Below are 7,044 nucleotides of genomic sequence, written 5' to 3'. Positions count from 1 at the left end.
GAATATTTCGAGGCGCGCCTGAAGCACAAATTATGCGCCTGAGGCGTGTGGCACTCGGCTGAATGTTTAAAAATGTGTTTTTTTTTTCCTTCACTTTTTTACTATTGCGAAGTTTGGAGACTTGTACCCTAACATAGAAACTCAAAGACGACTGTTCGTAACACCATTGGAGCAGTTTTATCAAGAATTATTCTTGAATCTTTCTTGTAATTCTTCTATAATCTCTATCTTTTCTATCTCTGTCATGAGTAACTAAATCCTATTTGTTAGGGATGACTGTAACAAGATGAAATCTTTATTTTTCTGATTTGATTTCTAGTTATATGAATGAGTTTATTGAATTATTTTTCCCATCTCTGTGCTTAATGATTTTTATTGCTTGATCAACATTAAAATGTTCTACGATTCGTATTTTAAAATCGAAGTGGACTTTACGAATGCTTGAGATGAAAAATTCATGAATTTGTAGTATAGGGATAAATGCATGTCATTAAACCAATTAAATTAGTTGCAGAGACAATAATTTAAAAAGAGAATTCTTGTATGGTAATGCTTAATTCTAATCTTAAATCTACTAAAGAATTAGGGGTTACTTTGGAATTAAAGGTTCTGTCACTAATACATTAAGGCAAGAATAATAAAAGAATTCAGTAATAATTCAATAAAGAAATTTAGTATCTAGGATCAAATTAGACACCAAGGTTGGATTCGAAGTGAAATTCATCACTGGCATTTTTCTTATTATAAAGGATCAATTTTATTAGTGTTGTTAATTTCAAATATTATTTCAATTAATTTGGGAATTTTTTTGTTTAATTTAGTAATTAAATATAATTCGATAGTAAATCAAAATGTTTGAGTTCGACACTCGGTACTATCGTTTGAATTATTACCTGCAACGATTCAGTACACTTGCTAAAATGCTATTGACATCATAAAGGACACTGGATGCCCCTTTTTCTAAGTTGCGTTCGAATAGGAATACTATCATGTAAAATGTGCCATATGAGGTGAATACTTAAACAAACCTGCTTTATAAAGCAAGAACATTCATGCTTTTTTTAAAAAAAACTTATCCTTTAAAGCTACAATTGGACAACTGGGTTTCCAATCGCTAGATTAGATGTCATCAGCGTTTATGAAAGAGTTTCAAGTGCAAGCAAACAATACTTAAAAAATCATACTTGAAAAATCCTAAAGCTCTTCAATCAAAGTAAAAGCTCTAGTTCTGATAGATTTAAAGATCTATTTGTTGAGTTTTTTGCTGAGAATCTAAACTCAGACAAGGGTTGAGCATATTTTGATCTATCTACTTCTTTAAATAATTTTATTTGAAACTCAAGACTATTATGTTGAAGATAGTTTGAGGGTGTTGTAAAAAAATTCTTTTGTGCTTAAAAGGTGATTTGTAAAAATGCTTTTTTCGATTGAGAGGTAATTGTTGGAAATCCTTTCAAGATAGAAGGGTGAAATATTGTAACTGATCAAGATTGATCTGGAAAGTTATTGTGAAAATCAAGAACGATCTTGTTTGAACAGTTTAGTAAAAAAGATCACAAATTGTGAGGATTGAACGTAGTCTACTTTGGATGAACCAAGGTATATTATTGTGTGATTTTATTTCCCGTTATCTCTATTTATTTGTGACTAAATAACCATTGATCACATATGGAAATTTTCTTTTGATTTCACTAACTAAGAACATTATGCTTGTGTTGTGTTTAAAAACCAAGACTGATCTTGAGTTAACTAAATTAATTAAGTAGGAATTATTTTAAAAAAGAACAATTACAATTCAAATCCCCTTCCTTGTAGTTGACATTGTTATTTCAATTGGCATTAGAGCGATCCTCTAAGGATTAACACTCAAAAAGTGTTAGAGGAAAGATTCAGGAAGCAATGTCAAAAGCTAAGTACATCGTTGAAGGAGGATGATGAAACATACGACCTTACTTTGATAGTACAAACTACTATTTCTAGAAGAGTAAGATGCAATTGTTTTTAAAATCACAAGACACAAGAACGTGTCACATCATTATAGATGGAGACTTCATACCAAGGATTAACCAAAATCACTCAACATCTACTTAAAAGAAAGAAGCATATTGGACAACAAAAGACAAAGCTAAGGTACTTCTAAACTTTATTGCTCAATTATCTTTATCATGTGTCTTAAGAAGGGAATAAAGTGAGAGAGTAGATGAATGTAACATGACAAAAAAGGTATGGAACACACTACAAACTCATCATTAAGGGACAAACCATGTCAAAGAAATAAGAATTGATATCGGCGTACGAAAGTTTGAACTCTTTGAAATGAATGAAGGAGAAACTATTGTAAATGACATGCGCTCTCTGGGAAAATCATACTCAAAAAAATACATAGTATGAAAAATCATGAGATGTCTTCCAATTATATGGATACCAATCATGACAGTCGTAGGTCAAGCTAAGAATCTTGAGATACTTGGATTAGAAGAACTCATTGAAACCTTACGAGCACATGAAATGCTACTGCAAGAAAACCAACAAGGAAAGACAAAATAATAGCCTTAAAAGCTTATCAAAATCCTCAAGAAAGCATACCCTACAACCATGTGAAAGAGAAGACTTGGAATAAATCGAACGAGAAAAGATCAGATCAAGAAAATCTTTCCAAATAAAAAAGAAAATTTCATAGTAGAAGTAGGTATATGTCAAATTGCATGATTTGGGTGCAACAAACTAGGACATTGCAAAACTGAATGTCCTTAAAATGAAAAGGAACCAAAAAGTTTCCCCATCAAGAAAAAATCTATGATGGTTACCTGAGATGATTACGATGAATCAGAAATAGAGGAGACTAAAAAGGCCAACATATGTTTAATGGCAAACTCAGAAGACAATGAAGTAATAAATACTGAAGTATGTCCTTTATACAAAAAAATAGAAAAAGAGTTTGATATCTTGTTAAACGATTCAAATTTTATTGTTAAAAAACGTAGCTCTTTAAAAGAACAAGTTTTCAAAGAAAAAAAAAGAAAAAAAGAAAGCTCAAGCTATGATTAATGAACTAAAAAGTATTATTCGAAGCTTGCAGGAATCTCATTTTGAAAACACTGAAGGAAGTGAAAATCAAGAACGTTCTACGATTCAAAAGGAGATCGTTCTTCTTAAAACAAAAATTGAAATCCTAAAAAATGACTTGTCAAATTTTATCAAATCTACTGAAACCTTCCAAAAAATTACGGGATCCCAAGTTGGAATATTTGATAAAGCTTGGCATAGTTTCACAAATTCCAAAAACAAAAACATTACATTTTTTTTTTGTTTCTAAAAGAAAGGAAGACAAGTACAAAACAAAATGTTCATACTGCATTAAAATCGGACATCTTGAGAATGCATGTTATTACAAAGAATGAGATGAAAAATTCAAAAAAAAGGTCATTCAAAAAGGAAATTTTTTTTGGAATCATATCACAACCTTCTTAAAGAACTTTAAAAAAGGAAAAATGTTCTGGAATCATATCAGAACTTGCAAAAAGGAAGAACATTCTAGAATTAGATCAAAACCTTCTCCAAGAATTTTCAAAAAGGAAGAACATTTTGGAATCATATCAGATCCTTCTCCAAGAACAATAAGAAAATGCTCTTTTTGTTCAAAAATGGGACATAATGAATCAAACTATTATTTTAAAATGAAATCTAGTATTAAGGGAAAAACTAACTCTCAAGGACCCAAGACCAAATGGATACCTAAATGTCTTGTAACATCAAATACAGGTTGGTTATCAAAATGTCAAGAAAAAGGCATGGTACTTGGACAATGGATGTTCGAGACATATGACACGAGATAAACAATGCTTTATGTACTTTGTCAAAAATTATGGAGGGTTGGTAACTTTTGAGAACAATGATCAAGCCAAAATCAAAGGTATATGTACTATATGTAAGGAAAACTTGGCTAAAATTACTAATGTTTAATATGTTGAAGGTCTGAAACATAATCTTCGAAACATTAGTCAACTATGTGACAATGGTTTTGAGGTTATATTTAAACCAAACATATGTGAAGTCTGGAAGACAACTTCTGGTGAGATTCTGTTATCTGGAACCAGGAAGAAAAATCTCTATGTTTTATATCTTTAAGAATTACCTATTGAATCATGTTTTATATACATTAACAAAGACAAGTGGATATGGCATAAACGAAATGGGCATGTTAGTATGAAAGCAATCTCAAACTTATCCAAACTAGATTTTGTTAGAGGTCTGCCCAAAAATAAACTTTGATATGGATAAAATATGTGAAACTTGTGCAAAAGGAAAACAAGTCAAAAGTAGTTTTCATTCAATGGTTTTATTTCAACTAAAAGACCTCTTGAACTACTTCACATCGATCTCTTTGGTCATATCAAAACAACAAGCTTAGGAGGAATGAAATATAATTTTTTTTTTTGTTTTTTTTTATGGTTGATGACTTTTCACTATACACACGAGTACTGTAATACCCTAATTTTGTCAAACTTATTAGAAATAATTCAAAAACTAGTAATATCCATTTTTGTTATAATATACCAATTTTTTTTTATTTGTATCTTCATAATCATTAACACAAAAATGGAAAATATATATATAAAAAAGGAAATAAAAATAATATAGCTAAAATTAAAATTACAATAAATAAACTCATTATGTCTCATCAATTTACAATGCCAAATCTATTTATAGTTTTAAAACCAAATCAAGTTACAAATTAAAAATTAAGTCAAATTAGTTTACAATAAAAATTAATACAAATTAAATCAAATCAAGGCAGTTGTTCCAGCCTGTTTTGCATTTGTTTTGTTCTCTATTGTTGCCATTGCTCACTGCGAAGCCTTGATCTGTTGACGCTGACTACTATTGATGCACAAGCCATGCTCATTGTTACATTTGTACCTGTTGTAACTAATTAGAGAAATAAAAATATTAATTTAAGTCAGCCATTGTACATATTATACATAGCAAATAGATGAACTTTTGAGTTTAAAAGAAAAAACTAAAAGACAAATTAAAGCTGCAAATGAAAATGCTCAGCAAATGAACAAATCAAAACAAATAATCCAAAACCATGAATGCAACAGAGGTGCAGAAAAAAACTCAGATGATGAGCAAAAGAAAAGAAACATCAAGCAAGGAATTAGAAAGCTCAAACTCAAACAAAGACACAAACAAAGAAAACAACTAAATAGATAAAAGAACACTATAAATACATCTTTAAATTTCATAAAGGATCGAAGATGAACATTAACAAGAAAAATACCTAAAACGAAGAAGAAGAAAACATAGTAATAGCAAAGAAAAACAAATAGAAGACGAAGAATTAAGGTAAATTTTTTTTCTCTCTTTACATTATAATTAATTTATATATATATATATATATATATATATATATACATGTATATATCTATCGATTTAAAATAGAAAAAACAAGATAACATTTTAAATGAAAATAAAAAGTAAAGTCAGAAATCACAAACCTTCAACGAGTGTCAACGCCGCCGCCACACTCTCCAAATAGTCTGGTACGTTACATTTGATCCAATCTCGATTTGAGAGAGTTGGAGATTGCAAGAAGAGGAGACGGCGGCGCCAGTGCGTGCTACAACGTTAGTAAGGGTTCTTGGTTGCGGTCTTCATCTAGGTCCTCCATGTTGGCCGTGGTATTCATCTACGACCTATGTGTCTGCTTCTTGCAAGGCTTCTATATCTTTTCTTCTTCTTTTTCCAGCTGGTGCTTTATGCGGCCGCCTCACTAGTTTGTAATATAGGGTTTTGTTTAGTTTGTGACCTAGGGTTTCTGTGACGTTTTTTAACCTATTTTTTTTAAGTTGGGCCCATGTTCTAATAAAAACAAACAAAAAGCTGTTCAAGCTCAACCCATTTTAAATCTATTCATTTTTTTTTAAAAAAGGTTTAATTTCCTTGATAACTTAATATCAATTTCATCATAAAAAATACAAATAAATATTATATTAAAGATTAATTAGAGGTGACATCTTTTTAATCTTTGAGTTGTTAGGACACAAGTGGTACAATTTGATAGTTCTAAAACTCTCTTTATTTATTTTTTTAATGAGTTAATCTAAAATCAATTTTTTTAAATTTGATTAATTACATGTAATCTTTTTCTTAATATTTGAGTTGTTGAGACACAAGTTGTAGTGCTTGGTGATTTTAAAACTCAATTTTAAAATTGAAAAAATATAATACATTCTTAGAAGAATTAACTAGATGAGACATTTTTTTATTTTGAGTTTTTGAGATACGAGTTGTACAACTAGATAGTCCTAAAACTAGCATAAAAAAATATTTTTTTCAAGTCAAACAATTTCATTTTCTTTTCTCGTCAAAACATTTTTTTAAATATAACAAATCCAATTTTCTTTAAAAAAAAAAATCAACACAACCACATTTTATAACTAAGATCTACGTAGCTTTGATTTCTCTATCGCACCGGGAGATACGTATGAGCAATATCACATTCTTGTCAAGCACATTAATAAAAATTTCTTTTTTTGTCATTTATTTTTTAAGCACACATTTATTCCCAAATCATATTTAAGAAAAATAATAATAATTGTTATTCATATTTAATAATAATGAGAAATAAATATGCTTAAGTTAATATTAATCTTGCACAGAATGTCAAAAGTCATCCTCCAGAAGAGGACACAGAAAAGGAAATCTTGAAAATAGAGGTTAAAGAACTAAAAAATGACATTTCCAACTTTGTCAAATCTACATAAACATTTCAAAAAATAATGGGATCTCAATCTGGAATATTTGACAAGGCTGATATTGGTTTTAAAAGTTCTCAAAAACAAAAATTGTATGAAATTTTTTCTTGCCTAAAAAACAAAAGGATAGGCCAAAATGCACTTTTTGCAAAAAAATTGGGCATACTTTCAAGATATGTCATGCTAAGAAGAAAACTGAAAATATAAAAATCCTCACAAGAGGAAAAACTAACCAACAACGACCCAATGCTATATGGGTACCCAAGTTACTTTAAACTCTAAC

Source organism: Cicer arietinum, chromosome 6 (assembly GCF_000331145.2).
Source record: "Cicer arietinum cultivar CDC Frontier isolate Library 1 chromosome 6, Cicar.CDCFrontier_v2.0, whole genome shotgun sequence".
Lineage (NCBI taxonomy): Eukaryota > Viridiplantae > Streptophyta > Magnoliopsida > Fabales > Fabaceae > Cicer > Cicer arietinum.
Note: the sequence above shows the minus strand (reverse complement) of the source record.